Source organism: Choloepus didactylus, chromosome 3 (genome assembly GCF_015220235.1).
Source record: "Choloepus didactylus isolate mChoDid1 chromosome 3, mChoDid1.pri, whole genome shotgun sequence".
Lineage (NCBI taxonomy): Eukaryota > Metazoa > Chordata > Mammalia > Pilosa > Megalonychidae > Choloepus > Choloepus didactylus.
In genome coordinates, this window is record NC_051309.1 from 200071462 (window position 1) to 200092979 (window position 21518).

General features: G+C 42.9%; 1 protein-coding gene across 1 annotated transcript in view; it reads right to left on the reverse strand.

Annotated features, from left to right (window-relative positions):
* IRF2 (interferon regulatory factor 2) overlaps nt 1–17813 on the reverse strand; it is a 91054-nt gene extending 73241 nt beyond the window's left edge. Inside the window, exon 1 of the mRNA XM_037831090.1 lies at nt 17626–17813. The gene's annotated coding sequence lies outside the window, so the exon portion shown is untranslated. The remainder of the gene's footprint in view (nt 1–17625) is intronic.
* Nucleotides 17814–21518: the final 3705 nt, after the last annotated feature.

Here is a 21518-nt window from a genome sequence, read left to right on the forward strand (position 1 = left end):
AGGAAGCTCTCAATAAAGGTTTTATTGTTATTATTAAACTACCCAATTGAACTCTACATCAAACCAGTTCAATAACCAAAACACAAACTATTAACTTATGCACTACAATTTTCACTAGTTTAACTCTATCCCTGGGATAAACCTTCCTGATTTCCAAAGAATTCCAACTACAAAAGATAGCCAAAATTGCTACCCACTCTAAGTATAGGAATATTGAAGCCAGAACACATCTTCCTCTTGCCAGCTGCAGAATTGTCTTCAATTATTTTTAGAACCTACCTACTACTTGTGATCCTTAATTTTATGGGTCAACTTGGCTAGGTAACGGTGCCAATGGTTGTCAAAACACTGGTCTAATTATTACTATGGAGGTATTCTGTAGATGGGATTAACATCTACAAGCAGTTGACTTTAAAGGATATTACCCTTAACAATGTAGGTGGGCCTCATCCAATTATTTGGAGGTCTTAAAAGCAAGAACGGAGGGTTTCAAGAATCAGGGGTTCTGCCTCAAGACCTTACCCTCCACTCCAACCTGGCCTCCCAACAGACTCAGACTTCAACATCACTCCTCCCAGAATTTCCAACTCTGACCAGCCAGCCATACAGAATTCGAACTTGCCAGTCCCCACAATTGCATGAGCCAATTCTTTATAATAAATCTCCTGAGACAGATAGACAGATTCACACATGTACAGACACATATATTCTGTATATACACATACATCCTGTTGGTTCTGTTTCTCTGGAGAACCCTAATACACTGCCTCTCAAAATTTTCCAAATAGTAGTTGGTAGCTGGATTTGATGTGCATTGTACTGTCATCATCTCCCATCTCCCCCTCCCAGCCAGCCCCTTCCAAAACTACACTGATTTCTGTCCCTCTCCTTGAAGCATAACTTGGTGTAAAAAGCTCAGGTTTGGTGCCCAGCACATCTTGATTTGAACCCCACCACTTAACAACCTAAAACTTCTCCAAACCTTATTTTCGTCATTTACAGAGCTCTTAATAGCAACTTGGCAAAGTTGCCATGAGGAATAAATAGACAAAGGGCAGTTTATATTAGAAGAAAAAGCAGGGGATGAGATTTCTTTGGTCTCCTCTAAGACCTCCCCCAAAGAAATATCAAATAGTACAACTAGTGCTCCATCCAACCGCAAAGTGGACATACTCAGATTTTCCCACGAGAAGCAGAAGCTATCCAGGGTCAATATTCTAAAATTGTTTCCACTCTGCACAGTGTTGGCCAGATTAATCTTCCCAAACATCTCATCACCTTGCTCAAAATGCTTTGATGTTTCTGCATTGCCCACTGAAAAAATCTGAATTCCTAGCTGCTATAATTCAGCCCCACCCCATTTTTCTGACCTCCTTTCCCACCAATTCCCTCCACCTTCTGACTCAAGTAAAGATCACAGCTTCAAGTATGTACGAACAGGCTTATCTCTGTATAAAGTCCTTTCTAGGAGTAGTCCCATCTGATTCATCTTTGAACACCCCAAAATATCAAGCATAGTACCTTGCACATAATGATACATAGTAATTATTCACTGATAAGAAAACGGATGAATCTCTCTTGGATAAACACATAGGGGGTGGGACGGGGGGGAGGAAGGTGCAGATAAAACTTATAAAGAAGTGCTAAGCAAAAAAACATGAATGCAAAAAGCATACAATCTAAAAAAGAATAATTTTACTATCTTCATGACAATTTTCAGGTGATCTGAGCTAAGTATGCTAACAAACTTTTTAATTACCCTTACTCAACGTTTCATGGAAAAAACTTTACTGAGTACTAGTATGTGCCAAGCACTATGATAAGCTCTGTGGGTGAAACAAAGCTGTCAAAGATATGGTCTCTGTCTTCAACAGCTACATCACAATGATGGAGGCAGGCACATCAACAACCAACTCTAAAACAAGGAACCATGTCCTGAAGGTGATACTAGAGAATCAAATTAAGTATGATAAAACTTGCAATGATGCACCTCACGAAAACACATCCCATGATAGAACTGAACATGCACTTAAGGCAATCGGCTCTTGGTTCACTCCCTGCATCATCTCACCTCACAGTAATGTGACACTGCATTTTATACAGGTGAATTTTTTGGAAGATGTTCTGGGGGAGTTTTACTGTAATATATAAAAGACCATAAAAGACAGATGACTCTGGAAGCCTTCAAACAAGAGGGGGACCTAGAAAGATTAAGAGATCCTCAGGTGGAAAAGAAGGAAAAACATTCTGAACAAAAGGAAAAATAAAAACAATGGCAAGAGGGAGGAAGTATGGACGGCATGTTTGAACCATTAGTAATATGGAGCAGCCATGGCACAAGGAAATGGGTGAATGTGGTGGAGAAACAGCTGGAAGGCTTGACTGAGGCTGGCTGGTTCACAGAGAGCCACCTGTACTTGCACCCTAACAAGGATCCCTGTTGACTGATGAGGGAAACCCCACCGCACAAATTTGGCTCGTGTGCTTTCCACATGCTGTCTGGAAAACACAAGCACATGAGCACTGTTAGCTCTAATGCACCATGGATGGGTATATGTCTGGACAGGAAATAAATGAAAAGCCAAGTCAATCACTACAATGCAATTCAACCAACATGTGTTGAGGACCACCTACATCCAAGTCCCCTGGAAGCAATAAGCTGCTCTCAAAAATTTATGATCAGGTTAAAAGGCAGTCACTTAGAGTGTAGAACATGACATACTGAAATGCACCCTAGAAATATTTAGGATCTTTGAATAAGACCTTCCAATCTTATCCCTACAATGAAATGAAGAGCCCAGAAAACATCCAGTAAAGGCTATGCATAAGCGCAGCCAGTCAACCCAAGCTTTTATGACCTCTCTACAACTGATGGTGGCGCCATTTTCACGACTCGGTCACACCGTGGGGATGCAGGGGGGAAGACCGCAAGGTGGTGCCGCCAATAGGGCAGGGTTCCTCCAGGCTTTGTGAACCCCGGCAGTTTGGGCTTGAATCTAAGGTGCTCACCCAGCCCCTCCAGGGAGGGCCCCGGAACCCAAGGGACCATCTCACTCTTTGAGCCAATAAGAAGCCCTGTCCCAAGAACCTCTGCTCTGCTAAGGGTTATCTCAGGGCACCTTGCTGTTCTCTCGGCTCTCTAACTTAGGTTTATTATCGGAATTAAATATTCTATTCATAATCACTTCGCTCTCTTTATAAACCAAATCAAAACAAAAAAGAGTACAAAAATAGTTTGTACCTCTGCATCACTTCCGCTTAGAAACACATAAAAGCACTTCAAAGGCAAGCCTGGTGTTTATCAAAAGCTCTATCCAGTCCCTTCCCCAGGACTCATTGTCTCTGAATAAAAATGCACACAAACAACCCCATTATATCTCCTCTTAAACAATTGCAGGTATGCAGCTCAGACACACCCAACGGCCGACAGTCATTATCTATAATTTTCTAAACTGTAAGGAAGGAAAAGGTTCCAAATCCTCCATAACCTTCCTGAAAAACCTTGCTCCAGCTTCAGAACAAAGCCTTTCCTTCCTGGGAAACAGAGGAACCCGTGCCGTGATCGCGATACTGCCCTGATCGAGATACTCGTGGCTGCCAGGAACTGGCCCTGACACTCATCCCTTCATCTTAGCACTGCGCTTGCTGTGCTTCTCCACTAAGAACACATTTCATCCTGCTTGTCAGTACAGACGGTTGTGTACCTGCCTGCCTCCCTAACTAAGTGATAAGCTCTCTGAGAACACAGATGGGAAATCTTTCAACTTTACATCTCCACAGCACACTGCCTCCTCAAACGTAGTAGGAATTCAAAAATGCCTCTTGAAGGAATTGGTTCTTCTAGAAGATTTATTTAAAATATTTGTTTGCAGAAAGGAGTCTGCACTTAAATTTCATCATTGTCAAATTTGTATTCATAGTACTTGAGGTTAATTTTAGGACTTTTTAAAGTTTGCTGCAAGACTGAAGGGAAGAAGAAATTTCTGCAGAATGCAACTTTTCTTAAGGCTCTATCCTTCGTCAAACAAACATTATGTGTCCTTTTCCCAATTATTTACAATTCACTCTTGGTTATTTAATCCATATATTATCTGGCCAGGTCATATTATTCAATAAAGACCAACTGTTCGAAAGGATTGAGTGAAATGAAAAATTTCAGCAGAACATAAAAGTAAACCAACAATAAATTAGTTACTGTACAGTTGTAATATTTCATTGAATTTCTTCATCTATTATACTCCCGTAAGAACAAATAAACTGTTTCTCATTCTGTTGCAAATTCTACAATACATAAATGCTTTTATTCATTTTACGTAACAGATCTGTTCTGCAGCAGTAACTTTTTACATACACTCAAATAGTGGTACTGAATCATTAATTCTTGAATGCAATCTATTATATTTAAATTCTCTTAACCCAAATGTTGTTCTGTGGCTGCTTTTACCCACCTTTACCCTGAAATACCCAGAAGTGATGAACTCTAGGGTCTTTTGCACAAGCCCCAAGTACAGAGAGTACTTTATGGGCAGCGGCTACAATGAACTCACCACCACATTCAAGCACTGCTCTGCCTTTCCTCTCCCCAGAAATTTTAGGATTCAAAATAAAAGTAATTGTTTACTAAAGTTCAACAAAATATACTAAGTCACTTAACTTGGTCACACGACCCTGGACAGGTCACCTGATTTCTCCAGCTGAAAGAAACAGAAGGATGGACGAGATAATCTCTAAGGAAAATTCCAATTCTAGCAATCTAAGGGAAGGTTAAGTATTTTCATCTGATTTTCCCCTTTACCAATCCACTCTGAATTTACTTCATTCAGTATAATTCAATTCCCCAATGTGTGCTTTATCAGTTTTGCAACATTTCTAAAATGTTTAAAACGGTTTTGTGCTGCATGCTGCATATGCCCCAAGGAGGGAGAATCCTTGTTAGTTTTTCAGACTTTACTAGGACATCTTTTTGGAACCCACAAAACAAATGACTCAACATGCATTCATGAATTCACTACTTCAGGCCTGTCATGGAGGATAATTATTCTTTCATCCCAGGCAACTTGAAATATTCACTATGGTCAAACGCACACACACACACTCACACACAGACACACAGAGAAAACAATGCATTTTAAAAATGAACTAAGGGCCTGATTTCCCCTTTGTGGCAGATGTCAACTCTGACCACGTGAGGTGAAGGCCTCTCCGGGCCATGGACAGAGCTGGACTGTTCCTGCCCCACCCTTCAGGGAGGGATTTAGAGCAGCACAATTAAGCAGCACTGCTGGTTACAGTGTCTACCCTGTGGGAAAGCAGAAGTGGAGAAACTCATCAGGATTTTTCAACAAAGAAATACATTAACATAAACACTATAGTCATATTTGATTTACCGCATCAGTTCTCTCAAATGACAAAAGACACCAGTTAACACTTTAATTCTACATACTATCCTGACTGTAGAAGAACTGGAGAAAATCAGCAATAACAACAAAATATGTTGTTTTATGCATATCATCTGGTTGCTGTTTTTTTAATAAAATGTATACACTTGGCCCAAACTCCGTCGCATTAGCCCCATTGCTTCTCCTACAACCTGAGCCATTCCCACGTGGCCCTAGGAGGAGGAACTCTAAAAGGGGTTCACAGACACCTAAAATAATCAAAAAGTAATTTCTGGAACTGTAGTTTTAGTTGCCTAACTGCTTGATTCTGGTTTTTTTCTCTGTATAATTTAGGCTCCTAACTGTAAGGAAGGCAGATCATCTACCTAACTCAAATCCAAGTTGGATCCTCGGCTGGTGTGGATATATTATGTTCCCCAAAAGCCATGTTCTTTAATGCAATCTTGTGGGGGCAGACTGATTAGTTTGTTGATTAGGGCGGAAATGTTGGATTAAATTATTTCCATGGAGATGTGGACCCTGCCAATACAGGGTGGGTCATAAATAAATCAGTGGAGTCCTATAAGAGAACTCACAGACAAAAGGAGCTCGGAGCAACTGGGGAGACTTTTGGAGAGGTGCTTGGGAACTGACAGAAATGCTCAGAGATGCTTGGAGCTGCAGATAGAAGGATGTTTGGAGATGCTAAGCTGAGGATGCAAAAGACCTGAGAGAGGAGCTGAAACATAATACCGGGACCACCAGACACCAGCCACATGCCTTCCCAGCTGACAGAGTTGTTCTGGACACCATTGACCTTTTTTCAGTGAAGGTATCCTCTTGTTGATGCCTTAGTTTGGACACTTTTATGGCCATAAAACTGTAAACTTGGAACCACATAAACCCCCTTTATAAAAGCCAATCCATTTCTGGTATTTTGCATAATGGCAGCATGAACAAACCGGAACAGATTTTGGTACCAGGAGTGGGGTGCTGCTGAGTTTGCAACTAACATGTTGGAACAGCTTTTTAAATGGATAAGGGGAAGATTCTGGAAGAACTGTGAGGATCTTGATAGAAAAGGTTTCGATGGCTTTGAAGAGACTGTTGGTAGAAATATGAACTCTCAAGATAGCTCTTATGAGGCCTTGAACAGAAATGTTGACTGTGTGGTTGCGAACTGGAAGAAAGGTGATCTTTGTTTTAAAGTGGCAGAGAATTTGGCAAAATTAAGTCCTGGTGACAGATGGAAGGCAGAATTTGAAAGCAATGAGTTAGGATACTTAACTGAAGAGATTTTAAAACTAAACGTCGAACGTGCAACATGGCTTCTCCTTGCAGCTTGTAGTAAAATGCGAGAGGAAGGATATAAGCTAAGTACTGAACTCTTGGATACAAAGAAACCAGAAAATGATGGTTTGGAAGATTCTGGGCTTCCAGAAAGTTTGACCCTAACGGCCCCACATGAGGATTTAACCAAACATAGAAACCTACCACCATTTCAGTACAAGCCAGGACTGGAAAAGGAGTTATCCAGAAAGGATTTGTGGAAAGTCCTATTGTCTGACAGTTTTGACCCCTGTATGCTTCATGCCAAGCCAACAAGTTTTTTGCAAGACCTGTGTAGATGGAACCACTGCCAGTATGGACCGGGGGGGATGGAGAAGAAACTAACTGAAGGAAAAATTTCTTCAAAGACAGAACCATGGAAGTTAAGGTCTGGAGTCAAGAAATCTCAGGCAAGGAGAGCAGAGCAACCCATACACATGGAAAGAATGTGTCTGCCCCGGAGGCAGAGCACCGACCTTCTGCCTCGAAGCTCAGGAAGAGTGCTACCACCCCAGGCCCCAGAGAGGGTGGAGCACATTCCCTGGGGATTGGGGAGAGGCTGGCCATCACCACACTGTTTGGAGAAGGGAGAGCCTTTGCCCCGGGGAAGCACAGTCCGGGTGGCACCCCAATGTTTGAGGAGGGTGGGGCTGAAAAGGTGGTCTCCCCAGTGCATGGATATGTTGGAGCACTCACCCCAGAGTTTGGAGAGAAAAGGGCTACTGTGTAGGCCTTTGGAAAGGGTGGGATTGCTGCTTTCTCATGCCCCAAGGGAAAAATATCATTCTGTAAATGACTCTCAGACTGAAATCTAATGGAGTTTGTTCTGTGGGTTTTAGGAACTCTTTTGGTCCCTTGAACCCTGTTTTCCTTTCAGTTTCTCCTTTTGGCAATGGGAATGTTTATCCTATAACTGTCCCTCCTTTGTATATTGGCAGCAGATAACTCGTTCTAAGTTTCACAAGTCCACAGCTAGATGGGAATTTTGCCTTAAGACAGACCATGCCTGTAATTGAGCTTCATAAGACTGGTACTTATCTATTGGTACTAAAATGATTTAGGCTTTTGTGATACTGTGATGGAATCAATGTATTTTGTATATGGAAAAATCATGTCTTTTTGGGGTCCAGGGGGTGGAATGTGCCGGTTTGGATATACTGGGTCTCCCAAAAGCGATGTTCTTTAATGCAATCTTGTGGAGGCAGACTGATTAGTTTGTTGATTAGGGTGGAAACGTTTGATTAAATTATTTCCATGGAGATGTGCTTCATGTTTGACTTCTCTGTCCAAGTTCTTCCTTCCTACCTGGTGGGATCTTAATTTTAAAGATCAGCTAAACGGTGGGCATGAGTTAAGTTTCCCCATATGAGCAAAATCCCAGCATTCCAGAAAAGAGTCAATAAAGATTTACCTTCAGGATTAGTATTTTGAAGTGAGATTATACTCTCCTGTTCTTCTGTCAGCTGCAAATCCTCAAACCTACCAGAATTCACTTAAAACTAATCTACAGTGTTTTCATTGGAAGAACGCAATCAGGAAAGCTCTGACCCTCTGAGCAGCTGGGAATTTTGCTGAAGGTTTGGTTTAGCCTTTATTTTTCTAGCTGCTGGCCCTGCTAACATGATTCAGTGTAGGTCACATTTAATCTTGCAGAGAGAAGCTACCTAAGCAGTTCTTAGGTAGGCTTCCGTAAAAATACATTGCCTTGGCTCTGTGGATAAGTCTGTTGCTTCAACCTACCAATTAGAGTCAAAGAGAGAAAATGAAGGCAACTGTAAAATACTATGCTTGATTTCAAAATAATTTCACTGCATCTGTGTTATTAGGCTGAAAGTATTAACAAACCTATGGAGAAAGTAGCAGCTAGCAAATGTATACCTCTAGTTTATGACCAAATAGCTTACATGTACAAGAAGATATTAGTACCATCATTGGGACTTAAATGATCAAAGGAATGGCTTGATAAGATTTTTTAAGTCCTGTATAAAAAGGAGAAAAACCAAACATAAATTTTTCACCTTGTGCATGGATTCTGAATCCCTAATACAAAGTGACAAATCCCAGTAAAGTTTACATGCTCGATACAAATACCATTAGGTTTCTAACACAAAGTAGATCTGTGCCATCCCTCCTTCACTAGAATTCAGCCTTCGAGCTATCCTTTGTTTTACAGCTGAAAATTAAATCCACAAACATGTATCTAGTTCTTACTGTGTAGCATATACTGACCAGGAATACAAAGAAATCCAACATGATTGTGGCATTCAATAACTTACCATGCCGATAATATAAATGGAAAAAAACCTATGTGATCAAAGATTTTCGTAAAAGATCAAGAGGCTAGAAGAGATTCATCAACACGTCCATGATGAATCACCTTAAGAATGGCACATGTAGTGTGCTGCTTCTGTAGAAATTCAGAGCAAGTTATTTTAGGCAGGAGAGGGCTGGTAAGGTTAGTGGGGGGAGGCCCAGAGAGACTTGTGCAGTTATGACCAAGATGACCACTCTGAACTCTGCATTCCTTCAGTCTTTTAGGTTTAGTCCCTGTAATAAAACTTTCCCACCCCTTGCTTCATTTCCTCACCCTGCACCACTGAATACAGTAGTCACTAACCACATGTGGCTAGTAAGCACTTGAAATTCAATTGCTAGAAAGCAACTGAATTGAGAGGTGCTCTAAGTGTAAAATACACACAGAATTTTGAAGACTCAGTATGATGAAAAAAAAGAATGTAAAATCTCATTAATACTTTTATATTAATGACACATTGAAATAATACTTTACATATACTTGTTTAAATAAAATTTTATTTAAAATAATTGCACTTGTTTCTTGTGGCTATCAGAAAATTAAAAATTACACATGTAGCTCACATTCGATTTTTATTGGATAGTGTTGTCCTAATCAACACTTTTTTTTTTTAATGGCTATATTTCGGCATTCTGTCTCTGAACTCGTAACATGTATATCCAACCCTAGTTTTATAACAATTCAAAAATGTCTCCATTATACATAAAGGATCAAAACTGCTTTAACATTTTTCAAAGAAAATTAGGGTTTAAGGGGGCTTCTTCAGCTGTGAAAAGTCAGAGACCACACTCTGATTAAGTCAGTCTCCAATCGTGGGCTTAAAACGGAAAAATAAAACTGCCCTGGATTCCTCTGTGCTCCAGTAAAACACCCTCGCCTTCTGAGACACAGGAATGTGTACAATATAAAGATGAGGTATGTATATTATATAAAGATAGGGAATGCTTGCTTTCACTTCCCTAGAAACATTTTACTCTTCCCGTGCCATGAGAATTAGCTCTGTAGCCATTTGTCTAAATTAATTGCTCTGATGGGAAAGGATTATAAAAGTTCTCTTATGTCCTTAAGAAGGCCAAAGGGTTACAGGCAGGACTATTCCCCAGGTTAAGTCCTCAGAGTTCCAGGGAGACCTATTTCCCTGGCCTTTCTGCTTCAGATGGGAGGGGGAATGGCTGCTCTTTTCCTCTTCTATGGAGAAAATCTCCATAGGCTCTCATGAGGTCCCCTGGGGTCTAGGTGAGGGAGACTGGTGCAGCAATGCTACAAGGCTGTTGATCTGGTTTGTGAGTATCAATAAGAAACTCTTTCCCCTGACCCAGGTACCTTGAGTTTCTGCAGTACTTACATATAAAAAATGACATACGGTTCTAGTCAGGTAACATCTTTCCGAACAAAACAAGAATCACCAATCTAAGTGTCTCCAAGAGCTGTCATGGGACCCTGGGACCTGCTCCCAGCACCGTTGAGGAGAGCCCTGACCCTGGATATACCATGAATTATGGTATAAATTCACTGAAATGTGTACCTACTGTTGGAAATTTGGGTTGTTTCCAAGTTTCCACTATAACAAAAGCTGATTCAATAAACATCCCTGCATATAAGTCTTTGTTCCCATCTCTGGTTACTTCACATAGGTAGATTCCCAGAAGTGAAACTGCTGGGCCAGAGAGTTTACCATTTTTGAGACTTTACGTTTTATAACACCAAACTGAATTCCAGAAAGTTTATTTCAATGTACAAGCCTAACTACATTATAAATCACTTAGTTTCAAAATCAATGACTTGTAGTTCCCAGTTACAACATTCATAATTGAATCTTAACTTGTGGTATGTATCTTTTCAGAAAGCACCACCTTGGCCCAATCTGTTTTCCTGATTCCATGTTTACCTCCTACTACCTGACAAAAACAAAAGAGCCCAGCATGGAGAAAAGGGAGGGGGGCCTACAGTATTTCTGATAAATAAATTTTATGTACAGTGTCTTCCCCTAGTGGCCCCATGGTTGCCTCCCGGGGCATTTCCAGGTGGAGTATGAAGCCTCAGACAGTGGGTGAGAATTCCTCCATCCCTAAGCAGTGCACAACACTGGGACCCCTAAGGAGGCTTCAACCATGCCCAATGGTAACTACTCAAAACTTCCAGGTTACTTGTACAAAAGTCTGATGATGTTTTAATGGTTTTCCCATCAGACTTTCTCATGCCCTGGATGAAAAGGCCCGACCCCCAAATCCAAAGCGGAAGCTCCTCTAGTAGCTCAGCTGTTCCTTGAGTTCTTATCAATTAACTACCAACCCCCCTCCACACACACACACCTTCTCCTCCAAAATGCTTTCAGTGGCATTTGGGCAAAGAAGAAAATCTATCTGCCTGATGATGTCTTCTCTCTCTGCCACTCAAGAATTCAGGCGGCACTACTCTCCACCTTGTTCTCTCTTTTTTTTTTATCATCCCTGCCTCAACTTTCACCTTCCAACACCCTCCCTACTCCTATTTCCCCACACCACACTTCACTAATACCATATCTAGATGTCAGGACATGCTCTTCTCACTGCTGTAATCTTCCTCATCTTCTTCACTAAATCTAGGGTAAGGGGCACAAAAAAAATCTATCCAAAAATAACACATTAGATATTATTTAAAATACAGCAGTTTGTATGCTGTTCTTTCTCACTGGATGCGTCAACCTCATGAAACCAAAAGGCAACAGGATTCCAAGCTTACGGGGCCAGGACAGTGTAATCTATCTATAAAGGACTTCTTTGGATCTCCCAAAACCCAATACTCATAAGCTCTATAAAGGACTTCTTTGGATCTCCCAAAACCCAATACTCATAAGCTCACTAAGAACAAATTAATTGTAAGCTTATCTTCCCTCTGATCACATTAGGTGTGCGAGTATCAAATGCTGTTACAAAAATAGCAACAGATTGCCAAATATGCCTGAAAAGAAACAACTTATGAATATTACCTTGCAAGTAGTTAACTCTCAAAAATGTTTGTTTAATGAAAACTAGACAAGTTATTATCACACAGACTCCTAAACTAAACTATTTTGTTGAACTAAATTGGTCTTGCCCTCGAAATAAAAATGCTAAGAATCCATCATTAGAAAGAACCACACTAGCCTTCTGTTTCTCAATAAAATGGTGATTCGTAGCATGTACATAGAGCACAAGACATCCAGAGATGTTCCTTGCTTGTCTCTCTAGTTCTTTCTTGCGTATAGGAGCTGAATATTCAACTGATAAAAGGGAAGATAGACAAACAGAAACAACAACAGAGAAAATAAACAGAAAACAAACTTTCTGTGGCCTTCCTGGGTAAAACATACCCATAAAACAAAGTCCCTCTTGCCTTTCCAAAATGGAAAATTCAAAGTATCACATCCATAACACTAATAACATTTTTGTAATGACAGCAAGGTCAACATGGACAGAACCCATGGGGAGTGACCGCAGACCCCTACTAGAGCACTGACTAAAATAAGGAAAACAGGCTGGGCCTGCTAGCTTTCCCGTGTAGCCACGGCCCCTGAGCCAGTGAGAAGGTAAGGTTTTGGCACTGGGCAGGGGTCCTTGATTCAGTGGGTCTCCAGCTTTGCTCTGCTAATCTGGTGAATAACAGAGACTCCCTGGGGCAGTGAGAGGAAGGAGACACATACAGTCTCAAATCTGAGGGTTGTGTGGTTTCTAAAAGCCCCTTCAGGTGATTTTGACACACATAGTTGCCCAATTCCCCCCAAAGATGGCAGAACCATCCAGCACAATTTACAGATGTGAAAACGAAGTCCTGGAAAGGGGGGATGGTTAAAGAAGAGCTATAATTGGCTCCAACTCTCTGGACTCTTCATGTACCTTTCATGTAACTTTTTTTGTTGTTATGTAACCTTTTTTTTTTTTTTAATTCACGTACCTTTCTCTAAGGAGCCTTGAATTTAGCTGGCTGTCAATAAATATAAACAAATAAATGACCTAAAGGCACAATACTTTTATTCATTTAACAAAATAATTGCACGGGTACCACAATGGTTTGTATCCTGGGCTCCCAGCAGAACTCAAAGTTGCTGTTGGGAGTAGGAGGGCCCACAGCTCTTTCAGTACCTTAGAAAGCCTAACCTGATTGTGAGTTTACCTAAAACGATGTGCCCAAGCTGTGTAAAACACCAAGCTTCTCTCCTTTGGGCTGGAATTAGATCAATGAGATCTGAGGACACCAGAGCTCATAAAAGTTTCTTGAATAATAAAAATAGGCATATGAATTCTTCCCACATAAGCACAATTTGTTTCAGAGACAGACTGTCAAAAGGATCCACTACTGGGGTGTGGAGGTAGATCATTTTAAAGGAATCCTTGAAGGTAAAACTTTGGAGACAATAGGCCTGCTGCCTGCTTTGAATCCAGAGAAGTCCAGGCAGAGTCATTGAGACAAAGCTTCCACTGCGGGCTTCATTTCATGGCTGTGTATTTCCCTTGGTACTTTATATACAATGCTGGATTCAGATTTAAATCTGGACTCTCTATATAATTGTCCTTCCAGTTAGAGGAGTGTATCACCTATTCTTTGATGAAAATCTCCTCATTCCCATCCCACCAGCCTCCCCTCACCATCCAGTCATCCCACAACCCCATCTTGGGCAGACATTATGCACAAAATAGTATGCACACTCAGGCTAAAAGCAGGGCACAAATGAAGCAGACAGAGGCAGAAAGTCCTAATCTCCTATCCCTGTGTGGGACACAGCATGGTATCCCTGCAGATAAAAGGAAAATATTTATTATTAATAATAATTGACATTTCATAGCACTTTATATTATTTTATATATTATAAACATGTGCTATATATTTATAATATTTTCACATGTTGCATTATTTTCACATATTTACTGTTGGGCACACAGTAAGCATTCAATAAATGCATGTTAATCAAGTCCCTTTAAAGATGTTAGAGGAAAATATTAAGCACGTGCCTGTTATAACAAATAAGAAATTGAAGAGTCCAAAACAATGGTGAAGAAAATCCAGAGCAAAGGACCATTAGGCTTGGGAATATTTTTTTCTAATTTAAGAGAGAAAATACAATGGTCCAATCACTGTTATTTCCATCTCATTTGGTCTCCATGGAAACCACCTAACTTTTCTTCTGACAGGAAAAAAATTCATTGTCAATATATATTTCATTGTTAAATACTTTCTTGATATCTTACATAAAATAGCTATTCCTTGCTTAATTCCTTAACATTATTTATAGACTCTCAGAAGAAACAAAATCCCTTCTTGACAGAAATTCTTCAGAAGAAAGTTTAATCCACAGTCATGATTGCATGGCTTTTTACCTTAATAATGACCTGATAGAATTGTTTAAATTAACACCTTACACATTTGCAGATGCTGTAACTTAAGGCCAAGTTCTTTCATACACAGTATCTCATTTGCTCCAGAAGGCAACCTTATGATATATACAGTTAAGTATTCTTACTACTTTCTGTAGAACTAAACTTTAAAGGTAATTACTGTATTTATTTTCTGGTTGTTTATTGTTGGCTCACTAGAATGCAACTTCCCTAAAGGCTAAAGAGGTTGTCTTTCTTGCTATAAGTTTAATCCATGGAGCCTAGCACTGTGTCTGGTGTACAGTAAATGTCCTACAAATATTTACTGAATAACTAACTAAATCCCCTATCTGCTTGAAGCCTGTTTTGCTACAAGGCAGAAAAAAGAACTATGACCTTTAATACCCTATTTAGAGTTCAGTGGTCTTTTCACCATCAAAAGGAAATTGTGTAAAAACACTCTAAAAAACAACAGAGCTTATACTCCATAATGGTAAGGATAAAAATAAAATGTCCTTGGACACATGAGAAAATCAATGCACATCAAATGCCAAACTTCCAAAGTTTCAAATTTTACATTACTAGGTTCAATCAACCTTAACCTGGTATAGTGAATATTTGTGTAATAACATCCTTCAGAAAGCAGGGTAAGAGACGAGTGGGGCCACAGATCATAAAGTTCTCAGTGCTTTACGATGACCATTTGTTTGCCATAATTTGCTTCCAATTTGACCACAAATTGATTTTGATTATGATGACATTTTTACAGGTAAGTCAGTCTGAAATAACTGGAATTATCTCTAACTTTTGAAGGTCGAGAGAAAAAAAGAACAATGTAAATTTAATTTTAAACAGCCGTTAAACCACACAGTTCCTAACAAAGGACAAGAACTCTTGGATCTAAGAGGCCAAAATCTAACTTCTTACACAACAGGTCAAGATACAAATTATAATCATTCACTAATCACAGTGAAATTCCGGACTCTGCCACATCAATTGATAGATGTTCCCATGCTACCCCTAGAAGTGCCAGTTTAAGTCCTAAACATTCTACCTGCAGAAGTTTCCTCAGAAGAGACAAGCTTTTCTAGGATTTCAAAGATAGTATTTCCAGCCCCTCTCCTCCAAAAAAATGAATGAGTGGGGGGAGGGCGGAGGTCAGATAATCCTGAATCTGTTATCGTCCTCGGTCCTGGTAAGGACGCGGGAGCATGTATCTAACATCAAGACCATCCACCTTTCCTGCTCAGTCCAGACCCCAGTCCGCACCTGCCCTTAAGCACCAAAAAGTGCAGGTTGCTAGGGTTCAAACGTATTCACACTCGGCCTGAGAACTCATAACTGACTGCAGCCTTGACAGCAATCATGGTGATTCCTGAAAATCCACAACAGCAAACAACTATCCTCCACCCTCCCTGGCCATTCATTAAAAGCAGATCTTGTCACGGCAACAGGGACGCCAATGGCAGAAGGCATATGCCACGACCACTTTCCCGCATTTACTAAGGCTGCATTTTCTTCTTCTATAACCAGAGCAGGAGTACTACCCATTGCCCACAATGGAGGGAAGAGCTGAAGAGGGTGGGAGAGTTAAAATGCCTCCAAGTTTCACACACTAGGTTAAAAACGAGCGAACACCAGCCCCCTAGCCTGTGAGAACCTCGAATGCCAGTCCCAGGAGTCACATTCACAGCTGATAAAGGCTCCTGTCCACGCCAGCTGGCCCGGGCGCCTCCACTGGTGCCCAAACGGATCCTTGCGCGGGCCTCGGGCTGCCAGCCTCCTTCCCTTCTGTGAGCGCGAGGGGATGACAGGGGCAAACGCCTCAACACCTGGGGCTATAGACAGATACCGGTGCGTCCTAGGGTGGAGGAACGGTTAACACGTGAAACCCTCTGAACTTGGGAAGGCTTCCCGATCCCCTTTCGGGTGCCGACCCCCAGGCCGTGCCACTGGGAGCGGCCGCAGCCGGGCGGGCGCCGCGATTGGCCACGGCCGGCATCGCTCGGTGGGCAAGCTCGGCCCGGGAGGCGGAAAGGAAGTGGCGGCCGCGGCTTTGCACCAACCATGTTCGGCCAGCGGACGAATGTCACCCGGAGCCCAAAGCGAGGTCGGAGGGCGCGGGGCGGGGACTTATGTCCCCACCCCGCCGCAGCCTGTGCCCAGGACCCCCAGGGGACAGCGGCCCCCCACGCCTGCCCGCAGAGGGCCGCGAAGTCCGCGCTGGCTCCCCGCCCCCACCTCGCCCGCTCCGTAGCCGAGGCGGGTCAGGCCCAGCGCGGGAGGCCGACCCGGGGGTGCCTCCGGGGACCGGGAGGCGCCCGGCGCTAGGCCGCGACGGGGGCAGATGACCCCTCGGCGCGGGGCCCTCCCGGGACGCGCCACCCAAGCCCCTCGCGCGCCGGGACAAGTGCCGTGACAAAGCCCCAGGGCCAGGCCGGGCGCTGGCCGGCGGGAAGGAGGACGCGACGTCCCCCGCCCCGAGCGACGGCGGCGGCCCAGCCCCCAGGAAGCCAGCGCGCCCGCCAGGCCCTGCGCCCAGCCGCGGCCGCTTCGGCCGCTGGCACCTGACGCCCGAGACCCCAGCCCCAAGCCCAGCAGGCTCAGACCCCAGCCCGAGCTCCCCACCAAGTTTCCTTTCGCCGCGGCGCCAGGCGCCCCTCCCGGCCCCGGCGCAGGCAGCCGGGCAAACGGCGGGTTCCTGCTTAATTACACTTGAGGCTGCTTGGAGAGAGGCGCCGCCGCCGGGCATGGAGAAGGACGCGCTCCCCTCCTTCGGTTTTGGTGGCGGCGGTGGCTATAAACACACACACACACAATAATTTTGTTTCCAAAGGAGGCCCGACTCCAGCGCACTTGGACCCACACACACCACCACCTGAGGCGCAGAATCACATAGAACAGGTCTGTATCCATGGAGCCGCCTCTCCGCATCTGCAAATCCAAAAGTGAAATTAAACCTCCACCAACCTCCTCCTCCTCCTCCTCCTCCTCCCTCTCTACCTCCTCCTCCTCCTCGAAGCCTCAGCAGCCCCAGTAGCAGCAGCAACAGCAGCAGAACCTGCTTCCCCTAAAAACAGATGATCCATAATTGCGCCGACCGATCCTCCAAAAATCGGTATTAATATTTATGAACCCCGGCATTTCCGTCTGCAAAACATCATGTCAAACCATCAGGACTCGCATACACACATCCCCTCCAATCCTCATAAACATGCCCAGGAGAGAAACACATACATACAGTCAACAACTATTATTATTTGAAAAATGTTACCTCTCAGTGTGCTTTTTCACGCTACCAATACAATTCCGCAAGGTTTAAGTGTTGCTAGGGTGTGTAAAATGGAAATGAAAGCCCGTCAGTTGAATAATCGCAGGAGCAAAACTAAAAGTTACTCCCCAGCTTGCCTGAGAACAGTCCAGATCGAAAGCAAAACAAGGAGAGGAAACTGCGAAGAGCCGAGGCTGGAAATCCCCCCACCCCCCGCCCTCCTCCCGGCCTCCCTCCCTCGCCCTCCCTCTCCGCCCTCCTTCCTCCGCCCTTCCTCCCCAGTGTTTGTTTCAAGCTTGTGCAACCGGGAGGTGGGGCGCAGGGAGAGCGCGAGCGGCCGGGCCGGGAGGTGCGGAAGTTCGCCGCCGCTGTTCATTGGCAGTCAGAGCCGCTTTCATCATTTCTCGGAAAAGTCAATTTCATTTTCACTTCCTCACGTCGCGGCAGCAGGAGCAACAAGCGGCTGCTCGTGAGTCTGCTGCGTGCACGCCGGGGCGCTCACACTCACCGCACGAACACTCGAGTGGGGGGTTCGGGGGCGGCGGGGCTCAAGCTCCGGTTCAGACCACAAGGTGGTGTCACAGCGGAGGAAACTCTTAAGGGTTACCTGAAGGTTGGGGAGGAGAGAGGAGGGAGGCGCCCGGGAAGCAAAGTCTGTGTTACCCTCCTGTTGGTTGGGCGGATGTAAGGGGTGTATGGAAACGCTGTTTTCAGGGTGAATAAAAATTCGCTTTATAACACTGCCCACCCCAAAGGAATAAAAGGAACAACGACGAGACAGCTTTAGTTAGATATTAATGGAAGAACTGGGCCAAGCAACTTGAGTCCTTAACCTTATTTGAACCCGGATTATCAGTAGTTGAGGGTGTAACCATTTGAGCGACCCCTGGCATCACCGACATCGCTTGGAGCTCCTGTTTGGGGTGTGGGACGATAAGGAAGGCTTTCTCCAAGTAACTCAAAAGTGAGTTACTGCTTCTGTAGCCAAAGTTACACGCAGCATGAGATGACCAAGGGTGAGTTAGTTTTGGCTTAGAGATGTCTTGGTCCTGGATGTTCAGGGAAACAGGCTTTACAGTATAGTATTTCTTAGCCAGATTCAATTTGGGCTTCCTTAACTGATTAGTTGGGCGTCCTTGGTCAAGTTGCTTAACCTACGTGCTCTGTTTGCAACGCTGTAAAATGGGGTTAAAAGAGAGAATGCAAAAATGCAAGTACAGCACCTGTCACCTTCCAAATGTGTTGATTCAAACCAAATTATTCACTTGGGACCTATCCCTTTTTGGACGCTTGCTTTAAAAGTATAGCTTCTCATCGATTTATACCTGCTTTTTCCCAGACATGCGATTTCATCTGACTTCTCCCAAACTTTTCTGCTTAACAACAGTTGTCCATCCTGGGAGGCCATAGCTATTTATATGTAGACATTTTCCTAGAAACGTAACTGCAGTACTTCTCTGTCACAGAATTATAGAATTCTGTGGACTGGAATAGGAAAAGTATCAAAATACATGTGTGTGGTGAGGAGACTGCTGAAGGTTTAGGACTCTGTTTTGTGACTGTAGTCTCAGAAATAGATCTCATAAATACACATTGTTTCTTATCCACTCTCATAATAGTATCTTACATAATCACTCACTTTCTTATGTCATATAGCAAAGCCCACCACAGCCAGTTAGAGTAATTATATACCAACTCTGCAGATAGTTGTCACTCTTTACCATGACCACCCCACCCCAAATTAAAAACCCAGTAGTCGTCTTTGATGCCTTTCTTTCCCCCAACATACATCCAATCACTGGAATCCTATTGACCTGTTGATGCGACTGCCACATGTTTCTGAACCTGGCACCTTCTGAGTCCCCATTGCTCTACCTTCATTCACTCTGATTGCAGTTGCCTGGTAACTGCTCCCTGATTTTTTTTTTTTTTTATTAAATTCAGTTTTATTGAAATATATTCACACACCATACAATCATCCATGGTATACAATCCACTGTCCACAGTATGATAACATAGTTACGCGTTCATCACTACAATCTATCTCTGAACATTTTCCTTACATCAGAAAGAACCAGAACAAGAATAAAAAATAAAAGTGAAAAAAGAACACCCAAATCATCCCCCCATCCCACCTCATTTGTCCTTTAGTTTTTATCCCCATTTTTCTACTCATCCATATACTAGATAAAGGGGGTGTGATCCACAAGGGCTTCACAATCACACTGTCACCCCTTGTAATCTACATTATTATATAATTGTCTTAAGGAGTCCAGACTGCTGGGTTGGAGTTTGGTAGTTTCAGGTATTTACTTCTAGCTATTCCAATACATTAAAATCTAAGAGGTGTTATCTATATAGTGCATAAGAATGTCTGTCCAGAGTGACCTCTCGACTCCATTTGAAATCTCTCAGCCACTGAAACTCTTTCGTCTCATTTTGCATCCCCCTTTTGGTCAAAAGATACTCTTAGTCCCACAATGCCGGGTCCACATTCATCCCCGGGAATCATATTCTGCATTGCCAGGGAGATTTATGCCCCTGGGAGTCGGGTCCCACGTAGGGGGGAGGGCAGTGAGTTCCACCTGTTGAGATGGCTCAGTTAGAGAGAGAGAGGGCCACATCTGAGCAACAAAGAGGTACTCAGGGGGAGACTCTTAGGCACCATTACATGCAAGTTTAGACTCTCCTTTGCAGTAATGAGCTTCATAAGGGCAAGTCCCATGATCGAGGGCTCAGTACATCAAACTGCCAGTCCCAATGTTTGTGACAACATCAACACCAGTCCAGGTGAGGAAGTCCAACACATCCGCACCTTTCCCCAGATCCTCAGGGCTGGGGAGGGGGAGGCTGTAAATTTATTTTTTATTATCTGCCCAAATTACTCTGGGATGTGTCACTATTTCACTCCAGCCTATTCTAACCTACCGTATCTCACTTCCTATTCAAAGTTCCATGCAATTGTGGTGTTTCAACAAATCGACTGTAGAGTTGTACCATTTAGAAAATTTAGATCCTGTACCAAATAGATCTCTCTTCCCTTGGTCTCATATGAAAGTTGAAGTTTTAAAACACAATCAGTTTCAACCTTTATCCTTTGGCCTGGCTTGCCCTGGTCTTAACCAGACCTGCTTCATTGATATCACTAATTGAAGTCTGTGCTCTTTTTCAGCCTTTTTTTTTTTTTTTGACAGTGGCTGTATGCACTAATACTGACATTCATATCTGCCAAGCTCTAGCTCTGAGTTTCAGGTGTCTCAGAGATATGCATTGTTCCAGAGACCAGTCAGGTTATACGCTTGGGGATCAGCATCTCAAAGTTTAGAGATAGGCATTACAATTCAGCGATAGAGTTAACTGCTGTAAGAGCTTACAATCTAGGGACTATTACAATTATTATGTCCATGTTAGGCTATGTTCTAAGATTCAATTCTGAGTTTACACATTGTAGTTAGTCCACATTGGTGAGGCATCATCCCTCTCACCATGTTTTCTCCAACACTTTTACTCCTATATATATATTTTCCTACAATTTTATAGTTATATTCACATACCATACATTTATCCACAGTGTACAATCAGTTGTTCATGGTATCATCATAAAGTTGTACATTTATCACCACAATCAGCACTTGAACATATTGATTACTACAAGAAAAATTGTTTTTTTTTTAACAATAAGAAAAAAATGATAAAAAGAAAAATAACATGTTATACAATACAATATACTAGTAAGGACAGCAAATAACACCACTGCCAAGAATCCCATATTCCTTCCCTATATCCCCCTCTGTGCTCCCTGATTTCTAACTCGGATTCTTCCAGGCTAGCGTCCAAGGTAAGTAGAAAATGAACTTTAAGTTAAGCACAATTTCATTTCCCACCCGTGTTTATGG